Source organism: Bidens hawaiensis, unplaced genomic scaffold (genome assembly GCF_021521415.1).
Source record: "Bidens hawaiensis isolate Kalapana, Puna unplaced genomic scaffold, B.hawaiensis_p1.1 tig00022556_1, whole genome shotgun sequence".
Classification (NCBI taxonomy): Eukaryota; Viridiplantae; Streptophyta; class Magnoliopsida; order Asterales; family Asteraceae; genus Bidens; species Bidens hawaiensis.
In genome coordinates, this window is record NW_027493519.1 from 124,854 (window position 1) to 148,592 (window position 23,739).

At 33.8% G+C, this 23,739-nt stretch overlaps 1 long non-coding RNA gene across 1 annotated transcript; it reads left to right on the forward strand.

Annotated features, from left to right (window-relative positions):
• Positions 1-255: 255 nt before the first annotated feature.
• On the forward strand, positions 256-1,966 carry LOC143565867 (uncharacterized). The gene is made up of 3 exons (XR_013141148.1): positions 256-551; positions 902-978; positions 1,606-1,966. It is a non-coding gene; the product is annotated as an uncharacterized LOC143565867 (long non-coding RNA).
• The last annotated feature ends 21,773 nt before the right edge of the window (positions 1,967-23,739 follow it).

The following is a 23,739-nucleotide window of genomic DNA, read 5'->3' on the forward strand; positions in this document are numbered from 1 at the left end:
TTAAACAAGATGGTTGTCCTATTTCTGAATATTATCATAAACTTACATCTATGTGGGAGACAGTTTGACTCACTTTCGGAATTGCCTTCATGTACATGTAATGCTAAAAATGAAACCAACAAGTTTAATCAAAATATGAGATTAATGCAATTTTTAATGGGATTAGACGATGTTTACCAACCTCTGAGAACCTCTATTTGAGCAAGGATCCTTTACCCATGGTAAATGGTGCCTTTACAATTATATCTAATGTAATAAATCTCAACCTACTGCATTTGCATCTAAAACTTCTAATTACAAAAAACCTAGAAGTCCCCTAAAGTGCACCCATTGTAACAAAAATGGTCACGTTGTTGAAAAGTGTTATGAACTGGTTGGATATCTAACAAATTATAAATCTAAATTGAAAAACACAATAAGCAACAACGTTGTGTTCAAAACAAAGAAAACCGATGAAATCTCATGCCAGTTGACTCTTGAGAAATATTCGAAACTCATAACCATGCTAAATGGATCGACGAATTCGGATCAAAATACTTCACATATGGCTGGTAACTTTCAGTTTACTTGTTCTACCCCTTTTTTCACATGTGCTTCTTCACATAAAGAGGTAAATTTTAGGGGTTGGGTAATAGATTCAGGTGCTAACCAACATATGGTATTGTCTAGCAAAAACATGTTTGACCTAGTCGATGTGTCAAGCTATAACTTGACTGTTAGTCACCCGAATGGGACTGATGCAAAAATAACATCAATTGGGAAACTTAATATTGGCAAAAATGTTATTCTTGTTGACGTCTTATTTGTTCCAGATTATTGTGTAAACCTTATGTCTATTCACAAACTTGCAAAAGACAACATACTTGGTTGTTGGTTTAATGAATTTGAATGTTTAATTCAGGACCTAAATCGCACGACGACACTTCTGACTTGTAAACAAGTCAACGGCTTGTATTACTTTGGGGGAAGTCCCTTCAGGTGTGTTCGTTTGTGACAATGTTGTTGGATAACTTGAAATTATGCCACACTAGACTTGGTCATCCCTCACATCAAGTTTTATTCGTTTTAAAACCGGACCTTAATCTTAAAACTCATGAATTAAATGGTTCTTGTGAAATATGTCATCGGGAAAAACAAACTAGAAACCCCTTTCCTCTAAGTGAACATAAAACCCAAACTGTATGTGAAATTGTTCACCTCGTCTTATGGAGACCTTTTAAAATAATAAGTAAAGATGGTTTTAGATTTTTCTTAACTATGGTGGATGTTTATTCTACGTGGGTATACCTTCTCAATTCAAAAGATGAAGTTTTTCAAAACATCATTAACTTTATAACGTTAATTAAAACTCAATTTGGCAAACATGTCAAATGTTTTAGAACCGACAATGGAACTGAATTTGTTAATAATAAATTTGAAACGTATCTCAAAACTAATGGCATTCTTAATCAAATGACTTGTGTGTATACGCCACAACAAAGCGGGATAGTAGAGAGAAAGCACCGACATCTCTTAAATATTGCTAGATCTCTATTATTTCAAAGCGGTATTCCCTTATACATGTGGTTAGAGTGTATTCTAACGGCTACCTACTTGATTAACAAGACTCTGTCTTCCGTGTTAAATGGAAAGTCCTCTTACGAGTTGCTAATAAATAAAAAACCCTCTCTATTACATCTCAGATCATTCGGTTGTTTTTGTTTTGCAACAAATCTAAACCCAAAAACTATGTTTGATAGTAGAGCCTCAAAATGTGTTTTGGTTGGATACTCTTTTGATAAAAAAAGGCTACAAACTGTATTCTTTAGATGACAAAACTGTGTTTTATTCACGTGATGTAAAATTCTATGAAAATTGTTTTCCTTTAAAATATAAGATAGAAACTTTACCAAAAGAAAATGGGATAAATCACTTGAATATATATATATTTTTTTGTTATGAACCGAATGAATTTGAGATCCAAAGGCCCGATGATGAGGGGAGGCAATCCAATGAATTCAACCAAAACTTTGATGGTTCAAGTGAGAATGTTTGTAGTCAAAAGAACAATTCTGGGAACCAACAAAGGTTTGCCAATAATGAGTTTGGCAGCAGCCCCGTTGGAAGCCGATGTTCATATTGACAACAATCATCCCACTCAGCCCCCAGTTGAGGATGAAATTATTAATGAGGAAATATCTGATGCCCTCAGGGCACTTCCATCGACCCTAATAAAAGCACTCGTAAGTCAAGTAGAGTTAGCAATATTCCAAAAATATACGCCGAGTTTGTGCTAGACGGGATAGTTAAGTATGGGATAGAAAGCTCTATTAATTACTCTAATCTATCCTATAACAACAAATGTTTTGTTTCCCTTCTTGACAAAAGCATCGAACCTAAAACTTTTTCTGAAGCGTCTAAGGATATTAACAGGGTAAATGTTATGAATCAAGAAATGGAAGCCTTAAACATAAATAAAACTTGGATCATCACTGACTTACCTCCTAATAGAAAAACAATAGGGTGTAAATGGATCTATAAAATAAATTATAAGTCTAAAGGGGAAATTGAGAGATATAAGGCTCGACTTGTTGCTAAAGGGTACAATCAACGTGAGGGTCTTGACTTTGATGCAATGTTTTCTTCCGTTGTTAAAATGGTAACCATACGCTCCTTACTTGCCCTATCTGTTCAAAACAATTGGAATATTTTCCGATTTGATATTAATAACTCTTTCCTCTTTGAGGAGCTAGATGAAGACGTCTACATGAGCATACCCGAAGGATATGGTAATAGTTGGCAAAGTGTGCAAGCTGGTAAAGTCCTTATACAGACTAAAACAAGCCCCAAGAAAGTAAAACGAAAAACTTACCTCAACTTTAATCAACATTGGTTTTATACAAAGTAAAAACGATCCATCCTTATTTATGAAAAACACTGAAAAAAACCTATGTGTTCTTAATTGTCTATGTAGATGACATAATCATAACCGGTAACAATGATTTAGAAATAATCAAAGTTAAACAAGAACTAAGTCAGTGTTTTCAAATTAAGGACTTGGGAAAACTAAAATACTTTCTGGGGATTGAGGTATATGAAAAAGAGAATGAAATGTACATATCTCAATGCAAGTACTGTCTTGACCTAATTCATGAGTTTGGTCTTCTTGCAAGTAAATTCATTGGGAATCCTCTAGAACAAAATGTTGCTCTACATGACATCACTAATGCTGAAAAAAACGATTTTGAGTTAAAAAAGTTACTCAATATCAAATTCTGGTCAAAAAATTAATTTATTAACCCTTACTAGACTGGACATCTCCTACACGGTGCAATGTCTAAATAAATTTATGCACAAACCCTTAAATTCTCACCTACAAGTTGCATTGAGACCTCTTAGATACCTAAAAGGATCTCCTGGAAAAGGGTTAAGTTTTAAAAGGTCATAAAATCTTTGTCTAAAAGCATACTCTGACTCGGACTGGGGAAAATGCTTGGTCGCTCGAAGATGTGTTATAGGCTATTTTCTATATCTTGGAGACATTCTAATTTCTTGGAAAAACAAGAAACAACAAACTGTCTCCAAATCATCTGCCGAGTCAGAATACCGTGCTATGAATACCGCCAGTGGAGAAGTAATTTTGGTCTTAAAACTCCTAGAAGACTTAAAGGTCAGTTACACTCTCCCTATCCCAATACATTGTCATAACAAAATTGCGATCTGATTTCCGCTAACCATGTTTTCCATGAACGCACTAAACACTTTTAAATTGACCTTTTCACCCTAAGAGAAAAGGTTATGGCAGGAGTTTTCAAAATTACAAAAATTGACACAACTGAACAACCTGCTTGATATATTTACCAAAGGTCTTGGTGTAGCACAACATAACTTCTTGTGTAATAAATTGGGATTAAAAGGTTATTTTGAGAATTGAACTGAGGGGAGATGTTAAAATTATTCATAATTTATGCCATTTCTAAGTCCCATTTACTTATTTTTGTTATGAGGTTTTAATAAAAGAAGGTTGAAGGATGATTATTGTTTCAAAGGAAAGTATGGGGTGTCGTTGCTGATTTCATGGATTTAAAAGGCTACATATATGTTGGACACAATGCTCTCCAAGTATATATAGCACAACTCTATGCTCATCAAAACACATAAAAAATACAGAAAAATATCACCTTCTTCATCGTCTGATTCTATCAAGCATTCGACTTAGAATCATTCGCGCTACTTCTTCTTGTTCTCAATATGTAATAGCTAGGATTCATTGTACTACTAGCTAGTTTGATTGATTTAGTTTTGTAACCCATGATTCTTGTTATTCAAGCATTCAACTTGCTTATTTGATTATAAAATCAAGAATTTTTACAACTATGGACACATGGAAAACTGCAAACTTGTTCCTGTAAGAATAAATATATGGATATATATATATATTTATATATGGCCATCATTATCATTTATATAATAATTAGATCAAAATATTAAATTATACCTTATAATTATACTAGCTAGGTAATTGTTGATGAACCAAATTACCCTTTCTTGCTAATCAAGGGTTTCCCCTTGGGTGTATATAAATATATGGAGAGACTAATTAACATCACATGACATAACCCTAAATCTGACACAAAATTTGTCACCCTCTCTCACTCTATATTATTTGGTTTCTCAAGAACCATAATCCCCATCGCTAATATACATCCTAAAGGGGAACTCGACCAAGCTGACAATCTTGTCATCCGGATCTGAATCATCAGCAATAGCTACTCTCTCTGTTGTAACATGTATGTTTTTAGTCACAGTTTTATCATAATATTCACGTTTTCCATTACCGACACGAAGAACTGATCAACATGTGGTATCAGAGCGATGTTGATTAATCAGTTCTTCATGTTTTCCATAATATCAGGATCTAATTAGGGAGACATGGACTAAAACATGATAAACCCCAAATTAATTTTCGATTTTATTATTAATTAAGTTTTGTATACTGAAAATCGAAATCGCCATAGACCCCACAAACATATATTTGTAACCAATTTAATACAATTAATGTCATTATCGATATGTTCTCTTATTTATATATTATATATCAAATTAAATTATTATACGTTTGTTATATAATTTTTGAAAGAATTTTTTTTTCAAAAAATAAATTAATAATCCTTAAAGAAATCTTGGAGAAATCTTGTTAAGATTATACTCCTAAATGGTTGCATTACAAGCATAACATGTATTTTGGTTTAAAATTCGGATTAGGATATGATTTTTTATTTTTTTCTAATTTTGGCTAAACTTTATCTCCAAGTTATTTCAAAATTTGATTAATGAATAAAAGATATATTTTGAAAATAACTAAATCTTGGAGAATCCCTTAGAATTTTGAACTTAAATCTTATTGACTAAAATAGTTTTTGGGTTATATTTTAATGTTCACCGAGAACTCATAATTTTCGAGATCTGGTAAAACTGAGAACTAATAATACCGAAAACGACATAATTACCGAGTACTTATGTTTTCCGAAAACTCTTAAATCTCGTAAACCGTATGCTAAAAATTGATAATGTTTTGTAAATACTAAAATTTTACAAACATAAAAGCTTTACTTGAATGAATTTTGATGTATCACTTCTGCCCAAAGGTGATGTGTTACATCTACCACTCATTCAAGTCTAATTACAAAGCTTTGTTAATTTTGCCTACATGATTTAAATGTCTCATTTCTGTCCAAAGGTGAAATGTTACATTTTTATCCAGCAAAGTTAACTCATGCATAATTAAAATAATTGTCTCACTTCTGCCCAAAGGTGATGTGTTATAATTGTTTTGTGCACATATACTTAAATAGATTTTAATTCTGCCCAAAGGTGATTTATATTTTAAGTAGAAATTTTAGTTATAGTCTATTAGTTTGATGTTAATAATAGACATATCACATCTTCAATAAAATATAATGATCCTCACATTAATGATCCTTCATTAATCTAATGATCATAAATTTTAATACGTATTATTTTAGTATCCCATAACATTACTTACTATAATTTTCTTCTGTAAGTAATTATCTCATTCAAATATCCACTCCAATCTCAAACCCAAATATGTTTTGCTTCATATAAAGTTTCATTAACTTTTAGCTCTTCTCGTTTTTTGAGTATCCTCAAGCATGACCATCTCATTGCTCCTTCTAATAATTGTAATAAAGAAGAAACCTAGGGCATGAAAAATGGGATGAGTCAAACAGAATGTCTCTTATGATAATCAATAAACTCATGCTATCAAATAGAGTTATTTTGGATTTAGTTTTTCCTACAACTAATCTAATATCTATTAAATAATTAAAATAACTCATAATATGTGTGCATTCCTTATAAATTCTAACTATAAGGTTAAATGACATTAGTGAATACGTCATAATATACATTTTCATGACCCATAAAATTAAGACTCACACATGAAGATAAGTACAATTTTTCAGTACATTATATACTAAAATTTTCAATGGTACAAGTTGATGCCTTAAGAATCAACTATAACACTCAAAAGTACCAAAAGAAAATGAGTGAGTTGATCAGCGACATATGTACAAGAAAAGAAATGTATGGTACTAGAAAGTAAGATGCTATTCAACTCACTTCCATTAAATAAAACCTAAAAGAGGATAATACTAAAGTTCATGAACAAAATACAAATATTACTTTCTGCTTTAAGTTCTCTAAGGAGAAGTCTCACTGCAAATATATGTCATTAGATTATGCATAAGCATCAAGATTATCCATAATTCAAAATAACAACTGGCTAAATTGATAGTTGTATATTAATGATATTAAATCTGCTAATCCTAATATTCCTATTAACACATGTTTGGTTGAGTCTAGTTCTATATGTTTACCCAAAAATCAACAAATAACTAACATGAGGGTTAGTGATAAATTTAAATGTTAAGGTTATTGGAACCATGATAAACTGTCTTCAAATTACGCTTTATGATACCTTAAATATTCTGGAGATTAATCAAAATTTAGTATCAATACTTAAGCTACATTATGACAGCTATAAGGTTTTCATAGCCAACATAAAGTCATTATTACCTTAAACTCTCATATGATTTGTTATTAATATTTGGATTTAAACATTTGTGAAATACAACTAGATGATACTATATAATTTCACAACTTTTGTTATCATGAATATAAAAATTTAACAAAAGACAGATGAGACATTGTAACATTCGTTACTTTTCACACATGAAAATCCGACCCGATTTAAATTTTTGGTTTTTATTTATAAATATATGTATAAAAACATATTACAATATCCAACTCCATAATAAAATATACATCCAACTCCATGAAAATCCGACCCGTTTTAAATTTTTCAGTTAAATCCTGTTGACAGTGTCAGTAAACCCAGTTACTTCTGTTAACTAAGTTAATGAACTCCCATGCATATAGTGTCATGTATGCATACATTGAGTCAGTGGTGTCGTTGGTGACCTAAGGGAGAGTAACTAGGTATTGATAACTAGAATAATAAAGTTGTCACACATGTTATTATATATGATATGTTATAATGAATTTGTCACATATGATATGTTACATGTATTATATGTGATGGGTGAAATTGTGTTACATGCTACATGATTAGTTGTTGTATACTTATATGTTGTAGGAGAAGTAAATAATTAAAATAACATAACCTATAATATATTACACGAAAAGTAACAAAAATGCTAGTACACAACATATGGTTACTAGAAAATGTTTATAATAGAATGTAACATGTCACATGTAATAAAAGCTGACATAACCTAAAGTTTAATAAAATTAATTATGTCTTAATGATTGTGTTAATGATGAGTAAAAAACAATTAAGATTATAACTTTTCTTTTTCTTCCTTTTGGCCGTCCATATCACATCACACACACATACATTTTATTTTTAAAACACTCTCAAAATATCATAATCAAGTTGGGTGATTCTTGGAGCAAATAGTGATATAGCATTGATCAAGCAAGTAAGTAAGCATGGTTAATATATATTTTGTTTATGTTTCTTTGATTTGGGATTGTGGAATTGAGTATCCAAACACATGTAATCATAAGAAATAAAAATATGATCAAGTTGATGGTTTTAAAAGAAATTGTGTCTTGTCATAAAAGAAAATATGGAAACCTTTTATATATAAATATTATTTTATAAATCAGTAAAATAATGAAATACATGATATTTGGTTATAAAAAATGGTTACTTGATGATTAAAGATCATAAGGATATAAGAATCATGATTTTTGTGACTTTTGGTTTGAATCTTCTTGTTGACAGACTCTGTGTTTTAGATTGTAGATTGTGTAACTTGATGATACGTTGGTATTTCTGATTGATTTGTGTTACTATGATTAAGTAATTTGAATCTAGTTTTCAAAAAGTCAAGAGTTATAATTTTTTGACTTTGTTTGACTAGTTTTTATTAATTTACAAAATCGGGTTGCAATTCTCATTGAAAGAGAAATTTTCTGAGTTGTGTTGTAAATTGTATAACTTGAGATTGAAAATAGATATGGGTGTTATTCCACTTCTGGAATGTTAAAAATTGAATTAGGAATCGAATCCAATTGGTCTTGCATCAATTGGACATATATAGAATTTTTAGCAAATATTTACATTCTGTTGTGCTGATAAGGTAGCTAAAAATAGGTTGCTGTAGTGTATGAATTTTCTTGATATTTGTGAATGTTGAAATATTACAAGAAAATTTTATGTTGTTCCTAATACTTTAAAGTATCCGTGGGAAATATTTGGTAAATTATTTGAATGTTTTGACTGGTTAGAAAAATAGGTTTTGGTGACTTAAAACCTGCCTAAATTTATCCAGCATGTTGTTTGGTAAAAATTGTTGTAGTTTGTACAAAGATTGCCGTGTTATATTGAAATTTGACTTTATTGGTCAACTTAAAATTATTTTACTAAATGCTTGTTCTTACTTATTAGAAATGAAATTGGTAAAAGTGTGACTTAGTCATAGGGTTGCATGAAAAATTATTAACTGCAAATTACATGATCGATTGTTAGGTTGCGACTATGAATATCTTATAATTATTTTAAGTCTAGATAATTGGTCAAAAGACACCAACGGGTCGTCGGTCAACATTTACGGTCAACGGTCAATATTTTTAGTCAACGGTCAACAACATGGATCTTTTGGTCAAAAGTCAACGAAAGTCAAACTTTGGTCAAACTTTTAATAATCCGTGGGATTGTTTGGATACTAAGGATTCTAGGAAGCGCTTAGAAAATACTTATAGTGCTTGTATGAATATCTACATTTTATAAGTCGTCAATTAATATTAATTTTTATGCTTTTAATTCTAGTTCGTGACGTTCAATTGCTAAGATTTCATTTACGTACTTCCGGTTTTATTTCAAGTTTGTCTTTAACATCAAGGTGAGTTTCTCACACCCCCTTTTTACCCTTTTTAATTATTTTGGGGGTAGAATATATATCCTATCAACTATTCAATTTCGTTTATTCATTATTTACAAACTACAATTCGCTACATGGACTTGTGTGTTTACTTGTTACTTGCTACAAATTACTTGCTCATGGATTACTTCAAGATAGTATGATCATACGCCCCCTTTTACGCTCAATACATTTGTTGTTATTAGTGGAAAAGGGCCTCATTGTCCGAGTACATTGGTGCACAATCCCAACTGGAAAGGACCTTACTTACCCTTATCTGAGTACGCTGGTGCACAATCCCAGTTGAAAAGGACATTACTTGCTCATTTACACTTGTTCATGGAATTGTATGATTTTTATGTACGTATATCAAAACTTGTGTGAACTCACCAACTGTTCATTTAGTTGACTTTATTTTATATATATGTTACAGGTACAATTATTAGAGGATGAAACGGAGAAGACACTAGAACTTAGGTTATATTAATATATAGACAAGTTAATTGTTCTTGTATTTTCCTTGTATTTCTTGTTACAAACTTGTGTATTTGATGTTTAAATTAATTAATGATAATATTGTCACTTAATAGTGTCACATGTGTTTTGGACAATCTGTACGTCACACTCGGGCGTATTCCGCTTTAGCCGGGGTGTTACATGTAACAACTCGGGTGTTCCCAAATTCATAAAACCCGACCCATTTCAATGTTCGGGAAATTTTATCGCTTTTATTGAGCTAAGTTATTAATATATTATTATAAAACATATTATGAGTTTCATGTTTTGGCAAAAAGGACCCAAACTAAAACTTTTACCTCTCTATGTTTCCACCTTCTTATTACAAGGACCTGTATGCAAATTCTGTTATGTTATAACCAAACTCTTATGCCCAACCCGTTTACCCGTGACCCATCTCGCAAACCCGACCTATTTGGGCTAACTTGGACCACAAACATCGGCGTAAAAATGGAAATTGGATCTGTAATCTTATTCTATTTACCTATTTCGGCCTCACCGACGTATGTGATTAGGAAACATGATCGATTATGATACGATTTGCGTATTATATCTACACCATCTCAACCCGTTTATGGATATGCATCATAACCAATATAATAATTCAATTAAACGCGCATATACTACCCTCATAACATCGCCTATCGATACCCCTTATTTAATTGTATTATCTTGGTCGCTGGATTTGGTTTTTAAGCTCGTCACTGGCCAACGACATGCTCATCGATTAGACGGCCAATTCTTTATTGTTACAGGAATTTTTAGCTATGGTTATGATCGTCTCAGTTCGTTTTACATTAACCCCAACATCAATCAATCAAACGTTAAACGGATTGATTGATTGATGATTCTAGGGTTCTTATAGTATGAATTGGAGATTTGTTCTGCTGTTTATATATTTTCTGTCTGGTTCTTGACCATCAGATATGCCCAGCGCGGTTGGTTGGCTGGGTGTGTGTTTGTTATATTGGGCCGTCCATCTGCCCGGGTTTGAGTCCCGGCAGATCCGTTTTTTTTGGATTATATTTTGTTTGGAAATTAATTTTTGATTAATATTAGTTTAATTAATTAATCCTTAAATACACTTAAGTTATATTTAAAACTTATAATTATTGATTTATATTAAACCGACACAACATCCAATTACTTTTTCAAATCTTGGTTAAAACCAAATATATATATATATATGTATGTATATATATATATATATATACTTTAGATATTAAAATTGGTCTAAGGTTTTAATTTATTTAAAAAGAATTTTAACTTAATATATGTATATCATGTAAATTCACATATTAAAAATATAGTCTAAGTATTTTATAAAAAGATCATATTTTAAATAAATATTATTATATATTATTGATTATTTATTTTATATTATTTACAACATGTATTTAAAAGAAATCTTTATTAAATAATAAAAATACATATAAATACACCAAACGTATTTATAGTTTTAAGCATTTAAAACAAACCTCTTTATTAAACTCTAAGGTTTACAAATATTTATTTAAGTATTTCAAGTATTTTATATAATTAAATCATATTATAAAACTTTGATAATAAAATTAATAATAAATCTATTACTATTAAACTTTCTTTAGACTGTACCCAATCATCGAATAACGAACCTCTATCTAGCTTTAGCTTTATTATTCAATTCAAATTTATTCCTCAACTATTGTTACTTAGGATTTCTCGTCAATAACTTCCAAAAAGCGTAACTCTTGTTTACTACCGTTTTTACCGCATTCGTTTATCTCTTGCTTATTGCTAAGGTGGGTAATCACTCCCCTTTTTACTTATTTTTAACCTATTTGGGGACATGTGCGTATCTTATATATTTAACTACTTTCTAGTATTCAAAACCGCAACTGTTAATCCTTGTGTGTATATCGGTTTATGCCTAACTTGCTATTTGCTTACTTGCTTTATTTGAACGTTGTTTGCTTACTTCCGGCCACCAATGTACATTTTTATGGCAACGGTTTAGTCCTTGCTTTGGTAACCAATGTCCATTTATATGGATTGGTTGAGCCCTTTCTTTATGGTTTGCTTTCTTTATGGGTGATTGCTTGTTTATATGCTATGGCTTAACTGTTTATTCTCACAGGAACAGTTTGCATCTTTCTTTATTTATTATATATTATTATTGTTGTGTCTTAAACTGGTGTTTTACTCACTCAACATGTGTTGTTGACAAAATTATATTTTATACGCATATGCAGGTTATTGTAGAAATTTAATGCAGGTTGGTGAAGACTTAGTGAAGAATATAAGTTAGAAAATAATTAATCAAGATCATTTGTAATATAAGTTGTATTGTTGTATGATACTTGATTATGTACTTGTTTGTATTTGATTTATTTGAAAATTGAATTTAATTAATAGATATTGTCATTTAAATATTGCATGATAGTACCTTGTGAGCTATGGCAATCAAATCCATGATAGGAGTGACCTACCAGTCCTGTTGTAAAGCCTCTTACTTCTGAGAGCCAACATAGTTGCTTGCCACGTCAAATCCATGTCCTCCAAATCATCAGCATCTATTTGCTCAAGATCATCTTGTACTACACTTGTGTGAATTAAGTTCTTTGCAACAAATGCATTATATGATTCAGTGAACATTGACAACAATGCCTGTGTATCACTACTTTGACTATGTCCACCACTAGTGTGAGGAACATTCCCACTTGCCATAGAGGCAGAATCAGTGTCATCAATCAGCTGCACATTGAATCTTTGCTGGTTTCCTTGATTGCTTGTGCTACCACCAACAAATGATTTTGGAGTATCAGAATTAAGTTCAACAGCATCTTCAATGATAGGAAACTCCTGTTGATTATTGGTAGTCAAATTACCCATAGGTGCAATCAATGCATTTGAAACATTGAAGTAGGGTCTTTCCTCCTGAATCATTTCATTCTCTATCATCTCTATTTCAGCAGCTTGAAGAAAGCACACTACATCATCCTTTTAGCTCATTAACGTTGTGCTTTGTAAGGATGAACTTGCAAGCAGTGTACCATTCCTTTGGCATAGAGTTGAGCAGCTTTGTATTCAGATCAAAGTCGGTCATAACATAGTACATCTTTGTACTTAAATCTTTCTAGCTTCTACTTCAGTCTCTGCTTCTTGATGTTTTTGAGCTTAACATTTCCTTCAAACATTTCAAGTATTGCATCATACATTGCCTTGGCATTGGGATGATGTGCAACTTTGGTGAGTATTTCCCAAGACAGACCTAGCTTCAACATAGCTAAAGTCTTGTCATCAACCTTTCTCATTCTTTCTCTTACAGCAGCAGTTGCAGCTGCATTTGCCCCTTCTGCAACTTTTCCTTATGGACCATTCTTGATGGAGTTTCACATATCAACATCATTATAGCAAACGACTTCTTCAAACAAGACCTTCCATTTTGTGAAATTCTCCTGTCCATACAACCTAGGAATCTTGTTAGTAGACACCTCTTGTTCCTCATAACCAGACATTTTTGTAAAAAAAAGTAATTTCTTTATAAAACAGAGTTTCAAAAATATTCAGATCTGAAAATCGATTGTACAGATCTGAGGTGTCTGATTTGATAAGAACAAGATTTAGATACAAAGATTAAAACTTTAAATAGAAGGAAGAGAAAACACCAAAAGATTGTAGATCTGGAAGAAAATTGAAGACCGGAGCTGCTGACGTCACTTTTCAATGTAACAGTGGTCTTTCTTCTTCAAATCTTCAATCAGCAACAATCTTTCCAAAATAGCAGAAATCAGCTCTGATACCACTTGTCCGGTCCCTTGATTTCAGTTGGATCTTACTTAATCATGTCATAACTCACACAAATAGATGTGTCGACAAGGGAGTTAATGACGGGTTGCTAAATTTAGAAAGATGATCGTTTGTTAAAGGCGGAATCAATAACAAACATATGGTTGCTTAATCAATATTCAAGGTAACCAACACAAACAAGGTTCACCCAAAAGATTTCCATTCATATAATATTCATCATACAAATTGGATAATCGATTTAGGGTTTCTTGAAGAAAGGTTTATCCGTAGGTATCATAGGACAGCCGTCACACATACAATATTCTTTTCTTAATTAATGTGTCTGTCTACCTTCTTTTTATCCGTCTTCCGTCTTAGGCGGCGTGCCCTAAAACATTCTATTTATAGGCCTGCCACCCTAGGAAAGCTGTCATTCCTTCCTTGGTTTTAAAAAGCGCGCTTAAAGCGCAAAAAAAGCGCAAAGCGCCCTATGGCGCAGGCTCCATCGCTTTTGTGTACATAAGGGGCACTCTGTACAAGAAGCACAGCAGAGGCGCAAAAAGCGCAAAAAGCGCACAATAAATTTTTACATGTGCAGTTTGCGCCTCACGTACGGAAAGCTCGCCTCTTTTGCGCTTCTGTCACACCCTCAAAATCCACTAACGGAATTTTACCGTCAGAGGGTGTGAACTAACAGGATCGGAATCATTAGTTATAATCAAACCATAAAAACAAAGTTTCAAAACCATGAAAACGTTTACGAGTAATTAAATGCGGAAGCGTAAAACCATAGAAACCAATGTTGCGTCACGCAGGACGACTTAAAACCCAATGATAACAGTTTAAAATAAGTTTGCATAATTAAAAATGTCTCAAACAATGCATATTCCTAAACCGCGCGCCCGCCTCGGCTACCTGAGAATAACATACAAAAAGTGTCAACACAAGGTTGGTGAGTTCACAAGTTTAAATAAAATAAAGCGTTTAGCGTTTGCGTTCAGCGTTTTGCGTTACAGCGTCTTGCGTTACAGCGTTTTGCGTTACCAGATAGTGTTATGTCAATTATATATCTATAGGTAGCTAGCCTATAAAACTAGTATCACTAAGTGTTCGACACCGAAGCTGACTGTTTATCATTTGCCTTGCCACCAGGTCATCCAGACCATGGTATGTGTTTAGCCAAGATTACACCCGCTCGACCTCCAGTCGAGTTTAGCGTTGGGTGGGGTTTGTCAAACCCAGTAGTACTACTCAACAATGACTCGCTATTATCCAAATATTAACCGGTTCGATGTTATGAAGGACTTTAGTTATTGCGTTTGCCACTTAGTCTTTACAAGTGATATATAATCTATATTAACAAAATCTTAAATGCGTTTCGGAGTATGTTATCTCCCCCAAGTGAAAAGCGTTTGAAAACAGTTAAAAAGGGGAAAGTGAAACTCACTGTTTGCGAAGAAATTCCCAAATTAAATCACCAAGATGCGCGTCACAGAAAAACTCTCTCTAGCGTTCTAAAACAACAAAGAGACTTCTCTAAGTGTCGGAATATTATCGAGTCTCTAGACTCGGCACATAATACCTATGCACATAACATGTTTCGTGTTTCGTTTGTGAATCGTGTGTGACTTTAACAAATGTATTTGTGATACGTTACATGTGTAAGCAATTATTTACGTGTCATGTATTCATAAAGTACATCACTAGCAATTACTCCCCGTAAGGGCATCTTGGTCAACAAATAACAATTAACTAGCCATTATTCCCCATGAGAGCATTTTGGTCAAATCATGACAATCAATTAGCAATTATTCCCCGCAAGGGCAATTTGGTCGAAACATAACAATTATATAGCAAGTATCATGTTTCATGCATTTTCACAAAACTCAGCAGCTAGTTTCACCGAGACAGAAATTATACTTGAAAGATTGTACTATTCCACCAATCATAGCATCTCAATTAATTTACCAAAAATCATCACAGAAGCACATATGTCTTAGGTTTCCAGAACATATTTTATTATATTTTTATTCCACATAGTTTTCTCACAATCATCAAATCATTACAGCAAACTCATAACAGTCAAATTCATGCGCAATAGAATGTTATTTGAAATTCCCGTTAAACGAAAAATCCAATAAATACAAGACCACTTGGGTTATGTTCCTAACTCAATGAGTCAACTTCCAGAAGTGGAACCAACCCAATTGGTCTCGTAGTTCATGAGATATAACATTTACAAAACAACCTAACAGCAGGTCTAACAGCTCAGCTTTGCACAACGTTTTTGTAAAATCATAAAAGTTAACCTTTACTTGTCCAAAAATTACAAGTTTATATTCTTTAGAAACTAGACTCAACCTAGTTTACTGTAGTATCAATAATCTCAACCAATTTTACATTTACACTTCGTTACAGTCACTTAAACATCAATAACACAATCTGTCCAGAAACTGTTTGCATCCAAACTCAACATATTAACTATCTATGGACCATCATGCATTCATATAACACTCTAGACTCCATAAACACTATCCATGCACATCAATTACACATTACATACATGATTAGGGTTTTTGTTTTGAACTCAAATCAAAGACACAACAATTAACGTGTAACAATATCAATTCTAGTTATCATATCATTATCAAATCAACAAAATCATATGAACACAAAACCATATAAAATCGGCAGCTAGGGTTTGAAATTAACCCAATAAAAGTCAAGGTTAAGTATAAAGGATGCATAGGATAATCGATTATACCTTCCTAGCACCTAATTCTTCAATCAAAACTTGAAATTGGTGGTTGTATGTGTGTGTATTGGTGACGGCAGCCAAGGAGAAGCCAAGGGAGGTTCCGATCGGGACTTGTGGGGAGAATAATAAGTTAGGGTTAATTGTTAATGATGTATTTATAATAATCTATGTTACACTTTGGCCCATCCATTTCTAAGTATTACTAATCTAGCTTAACTAACTTGTTTACATCTTGAGTTAACGTTTATAACCATGTTATCACATAACACATAAGTCTAACACGTAATTATCACATAATTACTGTTTTGACGTTTTTCGTTTATTCACCAATCGTTTGCGTCAACTCGTTTGCGTTTCGGTGCAATTCCCGAAAGACTACACATGTAGTAAGTGTTAAGCGTCATTTAAACCCTAGTTTAAATGTAATGAGGTGTGCGTTATAGATTCAGTGATCTTAAGTTTGAATTAACGGAGTTGAGTTAACGGAGTTAACCTGAAATTGACGATTGTCACAGCTTCACGCTTTGCTCCTTAGTTTTTGACCCTGTCGCTTTTGTGCGCTTCACGCTTTTTAAAACCAAGATTCCTTCTAGAAACCCCAAATGTAAATACATATTCAAATTACATAATCAGATAATATTCTAAGTGTAAAACAAGTCTTCCGGGTAGGCTTTGCATTAATCTTCATTCTCCGAGTACGCTGTGTACTCTGCCATCCTTCAGCACTTGGTAACATAGAAGTGTGCTTGGATCAGTTTCCGGGTAGACTTTACTTGAAGAGTATTTTAACAAGTAAAATACTCACCGAGTAGACTTCAATTTTCTTGACTTTGCCAGATTTTGCCCGACAAACTCTTACGAGCAACCTTGTTCTTCAGTGGTCCATTTCAACTCCTTGCTATAACATAACTTATTATCAAAGTGTACTCGGGAGTACTGTTCCTTTGCTTGAGTTGAACCTTGCTCGATATTACTTAAAGATATTCATTTGAATCATCAAGCATGTTCGGACCACTATTATTAATGAATACCTTGCCCGGTCTTCCAATCACTTGGCTTCATGAGCTTGGTTAGCCAAAAGCTTACTCGGGAGTGAACTTTACTTGGCTTTGAAGAACAGACTTGCTTGACAAAGTGAACCTTGCCCGGATTTACATAAACTAGTGAACCTTACCCGGCAATGCACTAATTTGCAAACCCTGCTCGGATATCCACTAAAGAAGACTACTTGAAGATAACCTTGCCCAATAGACAAAATATCATACCCGGCTAAGTAAAAGCTTGCTCGGATGTCTAAGGTGTGCCCGAATCCATATTTAGAACATTCTGAGGAGGTTGAGAAGATTCCAATCTTCCATGTACTTCATTTTGGTCAAATCTTAGACTCAACAATCTCCCCCTTTGGTCAATTGTTTGACTCAACAATCTCCCCCTAGATTGGAAAACCTCAGCTGACACAGAACATTTCTAAGGTTACTTACACTTAGTCAAAACACACATCAAATAAAAAGTCAAATTACATATTCAAATAACATAAACAAATTACATATTCAAAATCTGTCCGAAGACATTACAAAAAAAAGCCTAATCTAGGAGTTTTGTCTTTTCCATTCATTGTAGGCAGCTTGTCTTCTTATTGCTATTACAGATGCAGCTCCTTCCCTAAAGATATTGAGAATTTGGTAATGAATGTGCCCTTCTGGAATCACCAAATCTCTTATATCCATAAAGTCTTCATTATGTAAGTAGGTTAAATCTGCATCTTTCTTGATTATAGCCAGAACTTTTCCATCAGAATTTTTCAGTACATAGTGACCAGCATTTTCTTTGTATTCTATTTCAGCAATGATACCATTCCTTTGCACTGTGTAGTTGGGTCGTGCCATTCTTCTTTCAAGACTTATGCATGTGTTCATATTTGACAACGGATTCCTATCTCTGACATTCATCACAAAATCTCTCTCAGCAATGTCCATCCTTTTCAATTTTTCTGACCTCTTTGACTTGTGAAGCTGAATCAACTTCCAACTTCTCTTTTGACTTAAGAATGGTAATCCCTTCTCAGCTTCATCCAGTAAGAACTTTGACATATTATTCATTTGTCTTCTAGTCATCCTACTTCTGTTTCGGTAATCATACACGTTGAGTCTGGCCATTCTTTCTAGTTTTTCTTGAGTGTATTCATAGAAATCACTCCTCACAACTATGTCTCTCAACAATCGGCTTTCCATAATTACTTTCAAAGACTCAGTAACAGAATCAAAGTATAGGTCTCTTGGAAGATCCACATTGGATTGTGGTCTTGTTGTCCTCTCTTGCATAGATCTACTAGATTCACCTCTTCCCCCATGTGGATGCCTTCTTGAAATTGGTGGCCTAAAAGGGATAGACTTCTTTGGTTTACTAGGCCCCAAATTAAAAGTTTTGATATAAATGGCCTCTACCATTTCGGTTGGAAGGTTGGCTAACTCAACAACATTCTGTCCTGCTAGTCTTTTTAGATCCAGCAGCATTCTTGCCATACCAGGAGTGTTTGCCAATCCAGCCGGCACAAAGCTTCCATCCACAAAGGTTCTTGGTTTATCACTTTCCCTCAAAGCTTTCTCCCAATCAGCCTTTTGTATGTAGAAAAGTTCTTTTAAATCATTGAAATCTGCTTCACTCATTCCCCTTTGATCAATCATAACATTCCTCAAAATGTTTATCATTTCTTCATTTTCCCAAGGAATTATTCTCTATCGTCAGGTTCAGAATTTGATTCCTCTGGGATGGATGTTTCAACAATAGGCACTTCTTTTGATTTCTCCTTTTCAACCTGTTTCTTTTGTTTCTCCCTCAAATTTTGGATTTTTCTCTTTTTTGCTTGAGGTTCATTAGTTGGTTCAGTCTGTCTGGTAGACCTTTTAGTTTGAGCTCTTTTCAGCTTTTCTTTTCTCTACAATTTATTATACTGGTCTACCACTGATTCTCTTGACAGGTGCTCAACAATTTCAGGCTTCATATCTCTCTCCAGCAGGTATCCACACATACTTCCAAACTTTTTCTTCAAAGATTAAATCTTCTCAAGTTTTTCATTTTCTTTAACACATTTCTCAATTACCTTTTCTCTCTCACTGTTATACAGATATTGAAGTTTGTCAAAGTTGAAGTGAGACAGATCTTTCTCTGAATAGTTGTGCCTTCTGAGATATCCCCTGAATTTTTGACTTTCTCTGTTTTTCTCTTCCATCTTTTTCTTCAAAACATCACTCTCTTTATCAACTCTCCTTTGCAACTGATCATCATCAAGATCAGCCAAAGATTCAAAACTTATGCCATATCTTCTCAATTTTACAACCAATGGATAATTCTTTTTAGCTTCTCTCATACTCAACTCAATGTTTGCCCTCTGTTCATCAGTCATTACAACTTGTGGGGACACAACATTGGTAGCTTTGACACTCTTCCCTTGATCATTCTCAGGATCATCATTATCATCATCAGAATCCTCAGACTCATCCTCTCCTTCAGTTAAGTCATTCATAGCATCAATCTTTGGTTCATTAGAGGGTGGATGATCTGGTTCACTTTTGACTGGCACATTAGGAACACCTGGAATTTGTTGCCCTGGTTGTAGTGTCTGCAATGGGATTGCCCTGATAGGGCTAGCTTCATTATCACCTTCATCATCAGGAGTCTCAACAAAACATTTGTTCTTTTCGTCCCATTTCCCTCTCTTTGTTTTTCTCTCATCATCCCTTTTCTGTTCATCAAACTTTCTTTTTCTTGTATATACTTGATCAAACATTTTGGCTCTTTCCATCCTGATTCTGGTGATATTTTCCATCATTTCTTCTACTGATTCACCAGTTGGCCTTTCAGGTTCCCTTTCAGGTTCCTTTTGAGGCATTTCTTCAGATTCATTCTCAGGTAGGCTCTGTGGTTGAAACATGCTAACCACCAAAGCCAAAGAGTTGTCAGCTTCCTCAACTCTGCTCAAATTAATAAATGTTTCAATTGCTTCTTGATTAGCCACATCATCAATAATTTCTTTTGCAAGTTTGGCTTGTTTGATCAAGATCTCCTGTTCTGCCATTTCTTCAGGAGTCATGGATTGAGCCAGTATCTCCCTATCCCTTGTTTCTCTCAAGATATTCTCTTGTTCTCTTAAGGCATCAGCAGCAGCAATAGCATCATCTTTAAATAGTACATCCTTTTCAGGATATGCCTTTACAGGCTCTTCTTCAGTGACTTTTGCTTTTCCATTATCAATTCTTCTCCTTACATCTTCTTCATCTTCAGACTGTACATAGTCATCAATCTCTTTTTCTAGTGCCTCTAACTCAGGGTCATACTCTACCATCTTGGAGCTTTTAGGTTGTTCAGTATGAGTGATGGGCTCCTCAGCAGCAGTATTCCCTTCATTAAACACTTCAGTCTCAACTCCATCATACTCGTCATCCTCAATCCTCCTCTCCTCACAGCTTTCCTCCCATCGTCATAATCAATCATAATCAGTTTTAAACTGTCTGCAGTTTCCACAACTGTTACAATTTCTTCAACATTCACACCAGAGACAGTTGGCATATAGTCATTCTCCCCTTGTTTTGGGGCAGCTGAGGTCTTCTCAACCTCCTGCACCAGGGCTTGAAATCTTAAGTTTGCCTGTACCAACTTCTCTAACCGCATCACATTTTCATTAGTCACCTCCTCAATTCTTCTTCTCAACTCAACATTTTCTATCATTAAGTCCAAGATTCTTTGAAATGTGTCTGTATGTGAGGTTGTAGGTGGTGATGTAAAAAAAGGTTCAAACTCAGGTTGTTCTATGGTGTGAGTTTGGAAAATGGATGGTGGTGGTGATTGTGTATGAGGTGGGCTTGAAATGAATGGATCAGTATGAATTGGGCTTGTTGTTGGTGGTGTTTGTGGTGGTGGAGATGTATGTGTTGATGATGGTATAATTGGTTGGTCAATGTGTGGTGGTGACTGTGGTGGTGTTGGAATAGGTTGTTCTATTTGCTCAAATTGCTCCCCCTGATCAGGTGCAACAATATCCATAGCTACTCCAGCTCCTCATTCATCTCCATCTACATCATCATCTCCATTATCAGAATCATCATCATCACTCTCATCATCATCTCCTCCTTCCTCCTCTGAGCTTAACTCAGGCACTGGCATTATTTTCAAATTATGATCCAACAACCATAGCAGAATTTCAAATGGAGCTTCAGAATTGAATCTGTTAGCAACACCTGGATTCTTAATTCTCTTATAAGTGTCTAGATTTTGCAGCAGGTGGGTTATGCCAATAGTGGGTAGATCTTGCAATTCTGTGTTGAAGATTATCTGTAAGAACCTTGGGTATTGCAAAAACCTATCCTTCTTTGCCTTCTTCAAGTTTGAAACTAATCCCTCAAAGATCATCTTTCAGAAATTAAATGGCAAATCATAAATGATTCCAACAGTGGCATTTGCTAGATCACGACTCATCAAGGTCCATGATCCTTTCCTTGGAGCAAACCCCCATGGTGAATGAGGAATCTATATAACATTGGAAACATCCCTTTTTGAAACTGCCCATCATGTACATTTCCCTAATAACCCATTGTCTCTTCAAAGATCCTCATCAGATGATCAGTGTTGAAATTAATATGATTATGATCATCATCATTCAACCATAAACATTTTCTGATCATCCTTTATGTCACATGTATCTCATGTCCAGCAACAGATGCTTCAATTCTTTTCCCATTGATATCCTCAACAAGTTCTGCAGATCTCCAGAAATCCAGTGAATGATTTCTGTAGATGACAGAATTTTCAGTGAAGGCAAAACTGACATTTGACCGAGCCATCCATGTAATCATTCTTTCCATCGGTTCGTTGTCAGGTGTGACTTGTAAAAGTGCACACATATTGTGCTTCTTCTCGAAGAAGTATTTGGGTTGTTCTTCTTCTGCCATATCTGAAAATCACAATCAAACATATTCAAAGTGAAATTAGTCATAAAGTTCATTACTTTAGATAATTCAAGGTATAAAAATGAAGAAGAATGAGAGAGAAAATCATCAAGAACCTGTTCTTCGACAAATTTGTAACCTAAACACATAAACAGAGCATTAGTAATCAAATACATAATCAAAGCCCATTATAGTCTAATCGTGATCGGAATACATATTATTAATGCTTACCGAGTCGGAATTAGAGGGCTAATTCAAGTTAGGGTTTTGATTAAAGATGAATGTGATAAATCGGTTTAGGTTTCTTTGATAGTAAGCAGTTGCAGTGGCAGGAGAGAGAGGGAAAAGTAATGTTGAAAATTTTGCCTAACTCCCTCGTATATACCTTTTGAAAGTGGGTTTTAAATGATTTTTGTCGTTTAGTGAGTTATTAGCTGTCACACAGTAACATTATCCAATTGATATATTAAAACATTTCTTTACCCTTTTAGTAAACCTTACTCGGAAAATTTTAACATATAACTAAAGTCTACTCGGTATACTTCCACTTACATAAAGCTTACCCGAATAATGAAAACATCAAACCTTGCTTGGTCAAACCAAGTAATTTAAAGTCAAGACACTTTTGAAGAAAGCTTACCCGAAATACCAGATTTCTTGAGAAATTAATCACAAGACAAATAATCAAGTATGAAATATCAAATAATCAATTTTACTAAGAATCAATTAAGATCCCGTTATATTTCTTGAATTCAAATTAATTGACTTAAACTAGCATACACCCTAAAGGAATAATGATCATAATCAATCAATCTTACTAAGAAACATATTCACTCAAGTATACTTGGAAGCATAGTGTGCCCGAGCAACCTTTCTGATGCATAATGTGCCCGAACAACAGTCTTATGCAAAGTATACCCGAAAAACCTTCCTTGAATACAAAGTGTGAACGGAAGAGAACTTCTAGCAGACAGTGTACTCGGAAAGTCAAGTTTTGAAATTACCAAGTATATTAAGGAAACACAAGTGTACCCGAAATATAAAGTGTGCCCGGAAAGCAAAGTTTGCCCAAAAACACTTGTAATTTCAAATAAATCATAAGCACAGATATCACAGAGCATGCTAGGAATGAAATTAAACACATAAACAGTTAAGTGAGCTACAGTTTGAATTTCACATAGCTTGCTCGAAGCGCCTAAGTTAGCAATAAGCTTACTAGGATACACATATTCACTCATCAGGTATGCTTGATAGCTAGACTAGACAGTTTAGTCTACCCAAGGGATTTCAAGATGTCAAACCATAC